Source organism: Aulonocara sp. 'chitande type north' Nkhata Bay, linkage group LG13, assembly GCF_057382095.1.
Source record: "Aulonocara sp. 'chitande type north' Nkhata Bay isolate Kocher_YH1m ecotype deep benthic linkage group LG13, A_spYH_male_GT1.1, whole genome shotgun sequence".
Lineage (NCBI taxonomy): Eukaryota > Metazoa > Chordata > Actinopteri > Cichliformes > Cichlidae > Aulonocara > Aulonocara sp. 'chitande type north' Nkhata Bay.
The window spans coordinates 10,183,884-10,201,139 of record NC_141356.1 but is presented as its reverse complement, the minus strand read 5'-3'; the positions used below and the strand labels follow the sequence as shown (position 1 = coordinate 10,201,139).

The following is a 17,256-nucleotide window of genomic DNA, read 5'->3' as shown; positions in this document are numbered from 1 at the left end:
TGATCCCTGCATGAACTTTTGAGAGGTAGCATTAACAGCCCTCATGTAGCCATAGTCTCAGCTGTGGCTACTGGCAGATGCTGGACCCATTTAAGCTATCAGTGGATGTGCTTCCTGTTATGAAATGATTATTAGATCAAACTATATTGGAATCTGCAAACACTAACATCTTCAAACTCAAAGCCTCAAGTGTGAAAATGAAAAGCAGCGGAGCACCTAAACACAGAGGCCGTCTTTAGATGCCTTTTTGGTCACTGAGCTGTGATATGCAAATGTATAAATGTAAATGTATTTAGCAATGTCACGGGAGTGGAACGGACTCAGGCGCAGACTGAGGTAGCACAGTTCAACGACACTTTATTAATCACACTGGTGCACTATATACACGTGAAGGGGGGGAAACACCAGGGTCCCGGGGATCACTTGGCTGGGGAGACACACTTCTTCGCACTTGCTCTGCTCCTCGTCCAAACAGTCTCCACACAAGCAGCTCAGCTCACTCTCCTACTCACGGGGTCCAGGGGTCACAAAAGGGCTGATCCAGGTAAACCTGTTTACACAGACGAGGGTAAGTCGAAGGCAAACACGGGAACAGTAGAATCGCAAGGAAGCCAGGCAATACTAACGAGAGTTACTCAATATTCCAGCGACGAACAGCTCAGAGCCCCAGCCTTAAGAGCCAGAGAACTGCAATCCGCTCGAGATCAGCTGCAGGTGCGTGGGCCAAGGGTAGGAGCCCAATCAGAGCTCCGCCCAGGCAGACAGGTAGGAGAGACAGAGTGAGAGAAAAACAACAAACACTTGTGGCCACACTGGGCTGGCCGGGGAGGCACAGGGACCATGACAAGCAATCTGTTTTAGAGTTCATGGCAACGTAGTGCTCCTTATGAATACCAAAGAGGATATATCAGATCAAGCAGAAATGAGGAAATATGAAATACACAGCATATGAGAGCATCAAGGGTTACATTAACAAATCCAAGTGAGAATGACCCAATTAGCTGACCAAGGAGGGGGTGAAATGTTAGGCCACAGCATGAGATGTCATGCTATTAATGTCACCTCAGGTTTGCCTTGTGCATGCAAGTGAGAAGAGCTGTTTGAGCCATTTAGGGGTGTTTAGAAATATCTTAATAGCATAAAGAACATATAAAAACAGTTTTTCCCTTTAATGTTTTTGCCTTGTTTTGCAGTAATTGAAGGATGATGTATACTTACCTTCGCCATGCACTGGGATTGTACACTGCTCCATTCACAAGTACCATTTCTCAAGAAGCTGTTGTGGGCCATGGTTACCAGTTTTGCTCAGACTGTAATCTTATACAGCCTTTGCTTGTCACATTGCTCTCCATATTCTACAGCATGTAGTGCAAATGCAAATGCAAGATGTTGAAGATTAAAAGAATTACTTGGAATCTGAAAAAAGTCTGCATTTAAGGCTTTAGATGACCCAGTTTCCAGGCATGCATCCATCCAGTGGCTTAGTTGCTCTTGAGGCTTCTAAATGTAGTATTTTTGGATTTACTATGCAGTGTGTATATGTGCACATGTGTATATCTCTTGTCTGCACAGGCACACAAACATGCAAATTCTCCTTTGTGTTTGCATTCTTCCTATGTAGCTTTTTTTCTCAGTTGTGTCAGTGTTTTACTCATACTTAGAACTCATAAAAAAACAGTGACCTAGATATAATTAACCCCCTCAAACCAGCATCAATCTGCTTTGCTTGTCATTATGGGGCTGCTCCCTATGTTAAAGTCAAGTTCCTAATAGAGGGTGATATTATGGACTCCCCGCAGCATGGCAGCACACGGGGCAAGTGCTCAGAGAAAACATGTGATGGAATGAATAAGCTTGTCTAAAGGCAGTCTCCCGGCTGACAGGTATTTCAAATGAAACATGGGATTTTATCACTTACTGACTAGAGAAAATAAAGGGAGGATGCCCTGAACCAAGACTTGCTTCTGTAGTAGTATGACACGCAGTCACTTGAGGGAATAAAATCTAATTTATTCTCGCTCAGATAGCCACTTGTACCACATTATTTAGGCTGAATGAGCACACAATCCACTTTAACCTAATAATATAACATCATTTGTTCATGCATATAAATGTGTTTAAAGAATTTTTTTTTCAAAATGGCAGGACTGTATTATAGATGGTGATAATAGCTGGCATAACCCAATCAGATCATTTTAGTGTTCACATTGTCATGAAATTGATTTCTTTATACATTGATCTAATTCTGTAAATTAGGAAATAGATCAATTTTTGCTCACATTCTCATAGTATATCTTAAAGTAGATCCTGTTAGTAATTTGAAAAACACGGTATTGAATGGCGGGAGATATTGCATGACACCAGTCGGTAATGCGGGGCATTATGTCATTAGTTGTGAACATTGGGTAATAAGGCACAGCAACTTAATAACTAGATTGTGGCCATCTCTTCATAACAGATGGCATCAAGGTAATGGATCAGTTATTTACTGACCACACTGACAATATGAGCTCTGCAGACCTATAAAAAAAGGACAATTTTTTTTTGAAGAGTCAGTGTAGAAAATTTTACCCACTCTTCCCTGCAGCTCACTCTAATCGTTGAGATATTTTTAGGATGTCTTGCATGCACAGCATGTTTAAGGTCTATCCAAAGATTTATTTGAATGGTGTTGAAGTTATGTGACAGTAAATGCTGTTCAAAAACTGTCATCTTAATTTTAGCAGTTCGTTTGGATTATGAGGTGCGTTTCAGATCATTGCCCTGCCAGCCTCTGTTCACTTGTGAATCCCTAAAAGTAGGTAAGTTACTCACTAAATGCTGCTGATTGTGCTCGACTAACAAAAGAGCTCAAGTTGAAATTCATTGATCTATCAAACTTGCTTCCAAAATGACTGTGAATTCTGTGATTTAATATACACTATATGTAGGAAAGTATCAGGCCACACCCCGTAATCTTTGAATTCAAGGTTTTTCTAAAGAGCTCACTGAGTTCTGCAATCCAGTCTTTAAATGATGACGTATGAACCCTGGTTCTGGGTCCAAACTACTCTTCCTTTATTAAGGCTGTTGTGTTTTTAACGTGTTTTAGTGCTTTGTATCTTGTTCTATTTAATCTGAACAAGTCCCTAAAAATAGTCAGTGATCACAGTCGGTCTCTCTCGGTTTTTATTACCACTATTCATTTTAAAGCTCAGTTTTTAAAACCTTACATGTAACTACAGCCCAGCCCATGCAGCAGTATATGAATGACTAACCTTGTATTGTGGATGGATTATCTCAGTTGTTCTCCTGACTTAAGGTTGGTCCGTTTACAGCATCCTGCCATGCGCTTGCATTTGTCACTAACCATCAGGAACCCTCACATTTACTTTTATCGAATGGAAAAAAGTTAGCATTCATCCTCCTGCTTCATTGTGCTAATGTGTTTATATTATGCTAACCATAGCTGAGTAGCTAGCCACCATGTAACACATCATTATATACCAGCTAGCCCAACTTTAGTAACCCTACAAACGTCATTACTGTTTAGTTTTTTTGTCTTCATTTATGTTGGAAGTGATAGCAGAGCTGTGCGTTTTAATTTTTTCAGAAATCTCACAGTCAGAACATGGTGGAAACTAGCGAGCTAACTTCTAACTCCATGGATTTTCATGGATGCCTGGATTTTATACTTAATTGTTACACCTGGTAGAGCAGCCACACCTATCATTTTATTAAAGATGAAAGAATTCAGACAGTTTGTAACTCTCAGTGATGCCGCAGTGTTCATTTGATTTTGGGACCTGAAGCAGAGTTTGGACCTGGAAACGGCTAATGATGTCAGACTTAAAGACCGGATAGGATGCCACTGTTGCAACAGTCTAAATATTCCATGATGAACTGCAATTTCTTTTATTGTAAAGTGGAAGCTTTCAGGAACTGTGGCAACTCAACCATCAAGTGGCAGACCAAGTACTGTAAAGTTACAGATTGGGGTCGCTGAGGCGCAGAGTGCGTGAAAGTCACCAACGCTCTGCTGACTCAGTAAGTTCTAAAATCCCAAACCTCCTCTGGCATCAACAAATGCACAAAAATAGCATTCTTCCACATTTCATGGCATGGGTTTTCATGGCCCAGCAGCTCCTGTAAAGTGTACTGTGTAGCTGGAACAGTACTGTTTTCCATTTAGTATATTTTAGGCATTAGCTTTACTGATTCAATTTTTTGTAGACCCCATCTTTGTATTAAGAGTATCCCAATTCTTGGCCAGCTAAACCTTTGTCTGTGTTGAACTAACACGCAGTTTTATTGGAAATTTTCTTGGTCTTCCTGATCTTATCTTGAATTCTCCACTTCCTGTTTACTTCCATTTCTTAATGACATTACAGTCACTGGAAACTGCCAACTTGAAGTCCTTTGATATGTTTTTATAGCCATGCTCTGCAGGTCCTGAGTCAGTAGGTCTGAGGAGCCCAGAATTTCTAAGTGTTACTGCAAGGTTTGAAGAGCTGTGTTCACAGAGAAGGTATAATGTGGGCAGCACATTAGCAGAACTGAAGCAGCAACTTCGCTGCTTTGTCAGAAGGTTTCAGGGATTGTATTGAGTGGCAGCCACCCATGTGTGAAGGGCCCGAGGTAGAGACATTGTCCGAGGAATTAAAAAGCTCTGTAAATGTCATCAGGTGGCAAATTGTAATGAAAGGTACTGACCTGTCCAGCAAGACATACCAAGTTAGGGAAGTTCTGATGCTTTAAAAGCAGCAGGTGTCAAGCAAATGAAAAGGTCCCCAGACGTCTGCACATCTAAAAGATTTACAATAAGAAGACTTTTATTATCTGTTTTCTGTGAAGCTGTATTTGCTAGTTTTTGCTATTACAGTGAGAAAAATATGTTCCCAGACCAATGCTATTGTGCATGAGCGTATATGTATGGAATTTAACATATAGCAATTATTAATTACTTTTATCTGTGATATAGGCATCTGTGTCATAAATTCATCCACTGGTGGAATTTCTTAAGTTGACAAAGGTATTAAAAGATTTGCCTTTTTAGTCCCAGTTAATGCATAAATTAGTGACTAACTCTAGCTATACTTGTGCTTCTGGAAGAGTGCTGTATTCCTGCTTTTGTTCTCCTGCACAGTGCAGCAGTGCTGATGTGTTGTTTCCTCACCCTCCCTCTGGGAGGTGTGAACCAAGGGAAGGGAAAGGTACGATAGGGGAAAGAGGAGGGGGAAAACACACAGGCAGAAAACTTTGATAACCGCTGTGCCCTCATCTTCTAGTTCAGAGAATTTCCAGTTCTTTTTAGGGGAAATGAAGCATTATCCCTCATGCTCTAAGTAGTATCTCTATTTCATTGATTAGATGAAGGGGTTTAGCATGCAGAGCTGCACACTAAGGTTATACCAGGATCTCCACGCACTCATTAAACCTGCTGATTTTATTTGATGAATCAAGGCAAACTCACTTGTAGGCTGAGATGCAAGCAACCAAACTAAGCCTCCAGAGTTATTTAATTATGTAGCTAAAACATAAACACAGAACCCTGAGTCTGTTGGACTTTGTGGCACGTATGAAAAATCTGTTATGCTGCAGCAAGTGCTAAGTGAATGTTGTTACAATAAAATATCTTTTTTCAGTCCTCCATCAGAATGGAAGTTATATTCAGAATCCTACTGGCACGCAGTCCTATCCTGGAGCTTGGGGATTACATGTGCTGCGTACATGTTAAAGCCTCTAAACCCTCGCCTCCGCAGAGCCGATCTGACTGCACAATCATCTTCCTCACTCCCAGCTCCACTACCTGAGCTTCACAGCTACCGGCAGTGAGGCCTCCGTTCTCCCAGGATGCAGAGCGCTTGCGGTCAGACTCCAAATCCGTAGGGTTCTGCAGTGCAAGCGAAGGTCGGACTATGAGTAAATTTATTATCTTGCCTCCGTGTACACTGGGACCCTCTGGGAGCTGACACTGTAGCACACCACAAGTTTGTGTAGCTGAGCTGAGCGTTCTTCTCCCAAATCAGTCTATTTTTGTATATCACTTTATTTTTAGACAAAACCAATACCGGAGAACACTTGGGCTTTTTGTTTTCCTCATTGCACCCCAGCTTACCGAACACTTCGACAGGTGCTTGTGTTGACACACGCTTATTTGTAATGCAGTCACGCATTTCCACACAAACTCACGCACACTGACACACACACAACCACACAACACATCTGCCAATTTCAAGGAAGGAATTGAGGACCTAGAGCCAAGGAATGCCATGCAGGGAAGAGCACATTCAGTTAGCCCCTGGCAGTTCTTCACCCTTACCTATCGTCATTGCATCACATTTCAATATTTCACAGAGGTGTGCCGCCAACGCACTGCTGACACATCAAAGGGCTGCAGCAAATCCACACTCCTCCTCGGAACCTCAGAGCTATGTCGCAGCCGTTCTTGGATAGGCCAGACAGACGCAGGGAGAGGCCAGGCATGACTAAAGACCTTAGCAGGCATATTAAAAAATGGATTCTCTATTTCCCACTTCGATGAGTTGAAGTTGTCAGGCCAGCCTGTGGGTAGAGGTTTCCTGGTTCACTGTGGCGTGGTTAACTCTGAGGGATAAGGAGAAGGATGATCAGGATCATAAAATGTGTACAACAGGGTTACGTTACTTTTTGCACATACAATACTTTTTCTTTTAGCTTCAAGTTACTTTTCCAAAAAAACTCAACCGTGTCTAAGGAGTGTCTATGCAGCAGCAGGGCATACTGGTACACGGTAAGTAGTCCATCCAGTAGACATAGAAATGACTGTCATATTCTCAGTTCTTACAATAAAAGGGCTGGAGAAACAAAAGAAACTAATAATGACATCCCCTCAGTACGTCACAGTTGATGGACAAAATGTAGCAAAGAGTGTCTCACTGAGTTTTTCTTATAGATGCAGCAGAAACAGTTATATTTGCTGGAGCAGCATTACCACGGAGCAAGTCAAAGTTAAAACAGCGTGCTCGTTTATTGCTGCTAGGTTTGCCTCCTTACCTCTGCGCTGTCTCTTCCCCCCTCTCTTCTTTTACTGTTGGCCAAATGAGTAAGGGCTCTAAATTGAATTCTATCTTGATGTATTTCTTCCAGAGGGCTCGCTAATTAAGAATTTAATTATGGCTGAGAGCAAAACACAGGCAACAAAACCCCCTCATGTTTAAAACATCTTTGGACTTGATCGCTCCTTCTCTCTTCCTCTCTCTCTCTCTCGTGTGTGTGTGTGTGTGTGTTTAAGTTTTGAGGTGAACAAAAAGGTAGGACAAGCTAAGAGATGCTAATCAAAAAGGATTATACCAGAAATTCTCAAGAGTGAGATCGTAATGCATGCAGGATCAAAGCGATTCAGGATATTAAAATGCTTGTTGATGTTTTTAAAATTATAGGCCTGTTTAGAATAGCTAGGAATAAAAACTTACAGTTGTTTTTCCCCAAATATGAAATTAATTATTGATGCTTGTAGCAATTGAGGAAAAAGTACAATTTTATTATCATCCTGTGTTTTGCTTTTCTCTCCTAAGCACTGCTTAGTGTGTTACTCTGCAGTTATGACAGTGTATCCTCTGTTTTAGCACTTTGCACATGAGCTGCTTGGAGAATCATTCTGCCTGCCTGCTTGGGGACTTTCCACCCAATAGGTGTCTTCTAATCTATACAGTGCATTTGGCAAACCTTTTGAAGTGTTCCACAATTTGCAAGATTTCAGAATTCACTTCAATTGGATTTAACCCTCCTGCCATCCTTTAAAAAACTCACACCCATTACCCTAGGGACCATTCTCAGCCACGCCATAAAAAGACCATATATCCATATTTTATTCCACTTTAAATTAGCCAACCTTGTAAAACTACTTCTCCCTGAAATATTCATGTAAAGTTTTAATTATATTTTCGTTGTTTTAACCCTTCAAATCCCAGTGTTATTACATGAGCGCCCTGTGTTATAAGCCCCAAAAAACAAAAAACGAAACTAAATATTTCCACAAAAAAACAGTTGAAGTAATATGTGATTGTCATCATAAGTAGGCCTTTAGATGGACCAAAGATTGGCACCAACATACATTTTGACCTGCCATTATTTTTTTGCATTTTTTTTGCAATTTAAAAATTAAAACTTCAAGGCCCTGAGTCTTCATTGACATCCAAGAAAAGAAGAAAAAATAAAATCATATAATGATAATTTGGGGATGAAAAATAGCGTTTATAATGGAAGTCAATGGGCAGAAAATGGTCCCCAGGGTGATGGGTGTGGGGATTTCTGCTGCTCAGCCATTTTAGGCTGATTTAAGGAATTCACACTGGAATATTAACATTGACAGGTAAAAACTATCCTGTGGCAAGTTTGGTTATATTCCACTGAACACAGTGGAAATGGCAGCCATTTAACACATAGCAGTGGCACAAAAAGGTCCCAAGAAGGCAGGAAGGTTAATATATATTTTTCTTAAAACGGGTGTATTAAAATCTAGAAGAGTACCTATAAAAAAATGCCTTTTGGGGACGTGCTTGGCTTTTGGTATCTGCTTGTTAAGTAATGACATACCAACCCTGTTGCTCTGTCCAAGCTCCTGCTTCTTTCATTAAGGCTGCTGTCTTTTTAATGTCTTGCTGTGCATCTTGTTATATTTAATATAAAGAAGCTCCTAAAAATAATTTGTGATCATTGTAGGCCTCTCTAGCTTTTTATTAGCAATACTCATGTGCATGCCATCTTTAAGCTCAATCTAAACAATTAAAACCTTGCAACGTAACTACAGACCGCTGGTTCACAGGCTGATGCTAACAAAAATTTGAATGGGTACATGAAGCTAAGAATTAGGAGTAATCCATCAGGAATACTCCAAACCAGTATATTAATGACTAACCTCATGTTGTGGATGGATCATCACAGGTGTTCTTCTGAGTTTGGTCCCTTGTCAGCTTCTTTTCCCTGCCATACAATTTCATAGTATATCACGTTTAGATGGAAAATAGCCAGCTAACTTCCTGCTAACCGCAAACTCTGTTACACTTCGGAAATTTTCTTTTTTCATGGATGCTTGGATTATTTATTCACTGATATTTTATTGGAAGTGAAAGCATTTGGAGTGTTTTTAACTCTCAGTGTTTGATTGAGTTTGGACCCAGTAATGGCTAATGATGTTAGACTTAAGAGGCGGATTGCTGCTTACAGCAATGATCATCAGCTCATCCAAATTACATCCTGGTACACTGACTATGTTTAACATTAAATATTAACATTAACATCCTTGTATTAGGTGCAGCCTTGCAATGTTGGCTCTTTAATCCATTTTCTCACACGTTAAATTAAACAAAAAATACAAAGCAACTTATTACAGTGTTAAATGACCCTTTGTGTAATGCTCTTATCTTATCTTATCTTATCATAGTTTCGAAAACTGTGCTCAGTGAGAACAACTTTACTTGTTCCAAATGTATCATGTACGGTTGGGGACAAAAAGCAAATAGGAAGCTGGTGTAAGTACACGGTGTAATAATAAGGAACATTTCTCAAAATATTTGATCATCACCCCACCCTCTGCTTCATTTGGTTGAAAGAAAGAAAACTGCTAACAAATGGATACATAATAAAGTAGGCACATACCCACTGATAATTAACATTCACAACAGAGCTCTGAAATAGTCAAATCAGCATAAATCTAGTCCCAGAATTTTCCAAACCCAAAGAGCTCAGCTGAGAAAAGAGTCCTCTCTGTTCATCGTTGCTGAGACTGCTGGCCCATATTAAACCTATTTGGAATACTGGAGAGAAGAAAGTCAAAATACACTTGAATGTCATCTAGGCCTAAAAAGGGATAAGATGAGATTCATGTGTTTTAGCAGTCAAAATTTACAAATGTCTCATTAAGGTAAAAATTAGATTAAAAGGACATAAGGGGACAATCCAAGTTTCTGTTTTAAATAGATTTTAAAGATCACCCAGCCATCCATTTTTTCAGAAGGGCTGGAGCCTCTCCCAACTGCCATAGGGTGAGAGGTGGGTTACACTCTGGAAAGATCACCAGTGTTTTGCAGGGATGACACAGAGAGAATGAACCTAACACCACTAACTGCATGTATTTGGTGGACTGTACCCAGAGTACTCTGTGGAGAACTCTGGTATGGAGCAAACATGATTATTCCACACAGAGAGGCCTGAGCCTGATGTTAGATTTAAACCCAAGGTCTTCTTGCTGTGAGGCAACAGCGCCGACCACTGTGCCGCTTGTTTTATATTCCAACACTGTAATATAAGTTTTTATGCATATACAGGACATTTAATATGAGGTGTTGTTTTTTGTGTTCTGAGACCACTGGTGTGGAAATGCTTCTTTGAGCTTAAAAGTGATGAAATGAAAGGTGGGTTCAAAGCAAAGCTTAAAATTGATATGAAACTTTTGTTTCTTTTGCTGAAACTATTAAATATCCTCAGATGATACTAAATTATAGGGGAGAAATCGACCACCGAAATAGACCTATATGCATTACACCCATTACACCCATTACACCCTTTCATTTCAATGTTTAATTTTTTTAAAAACCATCTCACCATTTAACAGTCACACCAGCAAAATCAAAACTTGATGCTTCTTTCAGTCTTGAGCAGTACAGCAGCCACGTGTGAAGAACATTTTATAACTGGTATTTGAGCTAAAAAAAAATGTTGGAGAAGCCCTGTGAGAGACAAAACCTAAGAGAACATCTCTCAGACAACATCTCTGAGACATAAAAATGGCCATGACCCGGTGCTTCAGATCAACCTATTGGAGTGATTCTGGTGAGCATAATGTTTGTCAAGCTTGTAGGATCATTTCCAAGAACATTTAAGAGTCTCATTCCTGTCAAAGGTACTTTGTATTCAAGTAAATGGCTTGAATACAAAACTCTTTATTGTTGTAGACTGTTGTGGGTTGTGGATAAAAACAAACCTGAATTAAATCCATTTAAAATGAGTCTGAAACATAAAAAAATTACAAAACTTGAAAGTGTCCTAAGATTGCTCTGTGCCATTCTTTACCTCCCTGTCTCCTTTATGCAGACCCATCTACCTCTAAAAGCTATTTGTCACAAGCATATTTTATAGAGAACACTGACCTCCAAGTGTTGTTGCTGAGGAAAAGAAGCTTGATGCCAGCTCTGATTGAAAACCCTCAAACACATAGAGCATGGTCAAGGTAAGTAATACCAGCTCCTTTCAGGTCCTGAGGTCAGCTAATCTCCCACGGCAATCAGAAAGGCGAGTCAGACACAGTAATGATGAAGTCAGACTGGGACTGACTTTCAGGGACAATATTTTAATGCCGCAAGATTTAAAGTTTGTTCAGAGTCACGTAGTTGCATTTGAAATATGCAGATGAAATGTCTTTGTGGAGACACTACGAGGGTTAATTTAAAATCATTTGGACCGGCTTGGATAGGCAACAACTACAGCTACACCAAAACACATTAGAGGAAAAACACACAAAGTCTGGTAAGCTGCATGCTGGCAGAGCAGCTTCAGTGCTCTTTGGCATAGATGCTGCAAATTTTCTTGATTGTGATGATGTTGAGAGAGAGTCCTGTGTAATTTACATTCTCATCAAACCATTTAATGAAAGCTTGCGCTATCAGTGATTGCGTGTGTGTGTATTGAAATAGCTTACTTTTTCCTTTTTTGAAAGTCTTTAATGTGCATGTGTATGTATGGTTCAGCTTCATTAGCCTGCCAGGAGCTACTCTGACCTCACCGCATTTGAATTCTGCCACTGCTGAGGATGGAGAGCGGCAGACTATTGTTGGTGCCATGTCTTCTGTCAGTGTGTTTGCAAACATGCACACGCAGGCCGTGATCACTAGACAATGTGACTCTAATTTCCTCCAGCTGCACAGGGTGTTAACGGTGGCAGTAATGCACGGCAAAGTGCCAATACGCCAGTAAAAAAACAAAAAAATAAGACAACAAGCCAGCATGAACAATACATAATTTAAAACAGTTAAAAAACAAAGACTTTCCTTTATGAGGGTGGGAATGCTTTCCGCATGTTTAAGTACACAATGTGAAATTTACTCGTTTTTCTCTTTCATGCCCCTTCTTCACACAATCTGTTCAGTTTGTGAGTTTTGCTGTGTTATTTCGGCTTGTGGTTCTTCATAAAGGTATGGACATTTAACGGAAGGGAGACTCGCTGGAGTGCCTTTTAAGGTAGCAGCGGATAAAGCGAAAGAACTACTTTTTGTTGGGCATCATGCCTTTCTGATTCCACAGTGCCAGCATCTTAATTAAAATCACACACCGGGGTAGCAAGCTTTATGCCAGCCTGGTGTATTTTCATGTAAACAAAACGTTTAGCTTGAAAGATTGTTTGAAGTTTCCCCTTTTATATGCAGCACACAGGAGATAGACGCTTCAGGAGCACTCTCACCTCTGGAAATTAATTGAGGGAGCTGCCTAGATAGAGCGTGAAGGAGGCAGGACACATGATGCTTAATTTCCAATCCAACTGTGTCAGACATTTTTGTTCTCACATATAGCTCTTTCAGGTAATGCCTTGAGGCTCCTCTCTCTCTCTTTCTCCCTCTCACAAACACAAATGCGCACACACACATGCACGCGCACCCACACACACACAGAGGCACACACAAAGACACATTGTACCTACTAATTTGGCTGTGGCTGGCCATCTTGGAGAGGAGTTTTGCTGTCACCTCACACCTTGAAGGTCATGTGTTATTACAGTCCATTGTTGTGTTCCCTCCACCACAAGTGAAATGATTTCCCAGAGGCCAATTGCCTATAATTTCGCTTAAAATGGAGAAAGGCACAAAAAGACTTGAAAGATATGGGAAAGTGCTTTATGAGGCAAATTCAAACCATTATTGTCTTTATATACCTCTAGTCCACCGACTTAATATTCACACTGGTTATAAAAGCTACACGGTGCACCTTTAAAACAGTGTATGATAATAATAAATGAAGTTTAATAGATGAGAAACAAAAATTGTTGTAACTGAATTGAAGATTCATCAGTAACTTCATATGCAAAACTCCCAGCTTACGTAAGAAGAAAAGCAAGTTTTACAGCAACCATGAGACTGACTGTTTGATTTTCAGCACCTGCACATGCTGAAGTGTCCTTGAGCAGGAAATAAAACCTCTTTGTGATCCTCCAGGAGGCTGATAGTAGGTTGATATGTAGAAGAAGGAAATGAAATAAAGTAGTTGAAATCACTGGATCATGTTTTAGAAAAGAGTGACTGTATGTCAGGATCCTGGGTCTCTCGACGCAGCGTTTGAGTTCCTTGCGTCTTTTATATTATGTTTGATGTTTAAGGTTCTCTTTGTATCTTAGTTTATTTTATAGTGTCCAGTGTTCTAGTTTAGGTTTCCTGTATTCTGTTTAGTTCTCTGTGTATTTAGTAATTTCCTCTCGTATAGTTGACCTCTGTGGTGTTAGTTCTGGTGCCGTGTTCCCACTACTTGTGTTCTGTGTTTCCTCATCCCGTCATGTGCTCCTCCATGTTCTCTTTCTCCCTCCAGGCTGTCTCTGTGTACTTCCTGTTTTACCTTGAAGGTCTGTGTCTCATGTTAGTGTATTCTGCTTCGCTTCCTTGTCTCGTCAGTTCTGATTTCTCCCAGCTGTGTTTCCCTCCTGTTTCCCGTTCCCTGATTGCCTCTGTGAATATATAAGCCCTGCGTTTTCTCCTGCTGGTTGCTGGTTTGTCTGTGATATCTTCCCCGAGTCTCCCTGTGTTTCCTCCGTGGTCCTTCCTGTGTTCCTTCCTGTGTTCCTTCCTGTGTTCCTTTGCATGCCACTATGTGAGTTTTGGCTTCATGTATTTAGGTTTTCCCAGTTTAGTTATTTTAGTTAACCTCTGCCTGCACTTGGATCCTCACTTTATCTCCACACGGCCTGCCGCGCCAGCCGTGACACTATACCAGTTTGTTATGCAAATATTCTTTTATCAAGTCTTTTGAGTTTCACAGTAATGTAACATATATAAACAAAATATATCCAAGCATATTATTAAGAATAAGCCAAACGGTGTTAACCATCCAGACCTTATTATAGGCACAGTTAACTTTTTACATCTCATCTCATGTCCTACTCTTTTAGTCACACAGTACGTAACTCTATACGAGCCCTGTTATGCTTTACTGCTTTACGTAACTTGCACCACTTCTGTGTTAATCATAATTACAGCGAGCACTCTGAGAATCTGATTTCAGTCTGTAAGTATGAAAGGCTTTTTAGGAAATTGTTTTTCATATTTCAAATGGTGTTAGGAAGCGATGTGATGAGTCAGACTCTCATACCCACGATAAACAGTCAGGATTCCAAAGTGTGCAAATTAATGCGATTAAAACATAACTCACAGTTATGTTCAGTTCGTGTCGTCAAGTAGCGCCATTCTCAAAGAGACGAGGGAATATGGTGTGACAGATGATTCTAATTTTATGAAATACATCCAGTAATTCAATGAAGGATGCATTTGGTGAATAACATCCCGACTTACATAATGAACATGATAGAAGAGCACTCGCTCCTTTCTCTTGAAATCACTAGTCATAGACTGTGGTTGTGTAATTACTGTGTTCTTAAATCATTAATTAATAGAAAGTTTGGCATGCACATAGTTCTGTGATTTAATCTATTAAGCCTTGGATTTCAGAGTTAAATTGCTGTGCCGTGAAACCACTTTAAATTTTAATTTGTCCTTACACAAGCTGTTGTTAGCGTTTACATCTCCCCTTCTCGCTTACTTCGTCTGTCTCTCTTTAGTTTGGGTTTAATGAAGATTTTGAGGCTGGAGCTGATGACGAGTCTATTTTGCTGGACTTGATTCAGCTGTTTCTCCATCTGGCGTTTGAGCACCTGGGGTAAGCCTTCCGCTGCTTTTTTCCCCGATACCAGTTTTTATATGCTTTATATTTCTTATCGCTCCCTCTGTTTTTGTTTTTGTTTTTTTCATTTGGTTCCTATGCACTCTCTGGTAGTTCTTAACCCTATTGTGTGTGTTTTAACCATGATATTAATATAATGAGAAAGCATGACTTATTTATAGAAAATAGCATGAGCTCTCCAGGGAACATCAGTAGTTATTTATGAAAGGATTCAGCAAAGCGTAAACTGGATCTTAATGCATTTACATTACATTTTCTCTTCTAAAATTAGTCTAAAGGCTATTCAAGTTCAATTTTTGATTTGTCCCAACATGAATCTAAGCACTGAGCTCTGGAAACTTGCTTTGCATACTGAGCAGCCTGGGAAGTCAGATTTGTTAACACAGGATAGCACAGGGCTCCTCGGCTCTAATGAACACTACAGATGTGTCAAGCGGGGGAGGAGGGGCATGCCAAGGGTGGTGTAAACATCAGCCAATTACCTGCCTGGATGACAATTCTGTACTCCTGCTTAGTGCACGTGAAGAGGCCAGCGCATCTGTTGTGTGACGCCAGCAGCAGTGTACCACGAGCACTGGTAACAACCACAGATCTGCTATTAGGTACGTTGCACATAAGCATTCTGTCATTGTTATTGGTATAGTTCTGTTGGTGTGAAGAGTAGTGACGAGCCAAACATGGAGAAGAAGACAAAATAGAGAAAAATGTGCTGGGCGGGTCCTGATCAGGCAAGATTTGCCGATATGAAGGGCGGCTCAGCCATAGATACCATCTAGCTTGGTTTTGTTCTGGTTTGTAAAAGTTATATAAGACCTTTACTCAAGGTCCTCTTGATTCCACTTTTGGAACCACATCTTGAATGTTTCATCCTCCTAAAAAGCTTAATGACATGCAAATACATACACCGTTTTTTACATTTAGCAGTACTTTTTGCTTGGAAAATCTATGCAATTTTTCCATTCAAAGGTTTGATTTATTAGTTCACTTGCCAAATAAAAAGAAGATCATCTTTAAAAATTAATGCATCCAAATTAAAAATGACTTAAATAGTTAATAAATTTAAGTTTTAACATTCGATGCTCTTTCAGGGTGAGACATTATGCTCAGATAAAGCTGCAAGACAACTGAAATCAACTCAGTCCTGTATACAATCTCAAAAAAATGGAACAGTTATATGCATAGCACCTGGTATTCCTTTTCTCTTCTCCATTCTCCTCTCTAAATGAGTTCCTTATACATGCACATAAATGCGGAGATGTTCATATGCAATTCTGTTGCACAATTTTTCTTGTTTTCCTGGCTGCCTGCATGCAGTTATCTAGTTGTATTTCATTTAAAGTGCCTGAAAGGCAGCATAGCTTTCATTTCGTGTGGTCAGGCAGTAATGCATGGTGACGGGTCTTGACTGAATCATTATACCGCAGTATAAAATATAAGAAATCAATGTTAGTGATGCCTGGATTCCCACCAAAGAGTAATACAATGCTGCAGCAGTCCTCTCACTTTCATGTTCACAGTGCAGTGCGTTTAAAAAATGGAAAATGTGACACTTGGTACAGGTAAATTTAAGTTATATGGCTTGAGAAAATTACAGTGTGCTTATCAGCGTGGAAGGGATGTTTGCTGAGATTCATCTGTTTGAATTCAGTGAGCTATTATTGCAGCAAATGTGGTATTTTGTCCTGCAAGGGAAAGTGGAGCTAGTGAGTGCGCTATTGAGAGATATCCTATGTGACAGCCAAAATATCACTGACAGAAGGAACATGCCTCTCTGGAGTCCATAATCATTTCTCAGTGTAATATGTGGTGATTCTGATATTATGTAAGCCTGATTTGTGCTCCTAGGCTGAACAAGGGCGCCACTGCCTCAAGGGTGTCCATACTTTATGATGCAGAAAGCCTAAATCTCATTACCTTTGAGTGCTGTAATACTGAGACATAAGTTGACACAGTCTCTGCTGTGTGTGAAGCCAAACACACCCAGAACCGAAGTGGCCTGACTTTGTTCTGCTGGGACAAAACCCAGTGCCCAGCCAAGTCTCCCAAGGGTTTAAATTAGTTACACCCCTGGCCTCTGAAACTCTTTATTTTTTACTGCATAGGGTAACACTGCATCTCTAGTGGCAGGTCTGACTTAAAGCCCAACCCACATACTGTACTAAGACATGAGCTATCTTTGAAAATAACCTTGAGAAAGTAGGGCTGAAGGGGAGGGTTTTGGTACACTTGATTTGTCTCCTCTATAATAAGACTACATGATTTGGCCTCTCCAGAGGGCCCATCAGAGCTTTTGAAGCTGAATGCAGCCTCCTAAAAGTGTTAGGGGGCAACAGCGCTTTAAAGGCTTGGCTTAATATTATA

At 40.2% G+C, this 17,256-nt stretch overlaps 1 long non-coding RNA gene across 1 annotated transcript in view; it reads left to right on the top strand.

Moving 5' to 3' along the window:
* The first annotated feature begins 13,763 nt into the window (after positions 1-13,763).
* LOC147315680 (uncharacterized) overlaps positions 13,764-17,256 on the top strand; it is a 57,635-nt gene continuing 54,142 nt past the window's right edge. Inside the window, exons 1-3 of the long non-coding RNA XR_015124381.1 lie at positions 13,764-13,809; positions 14,774-14,871; positions 15,411-15,497. This is a non-coding gene — a long non-coding RNA (uncharacterized LOC147315680). The remainder of the gene's footprint in view (positions 13,810-14,773; positions 14,872-15,410; positions 15,498-17,256) is intronic.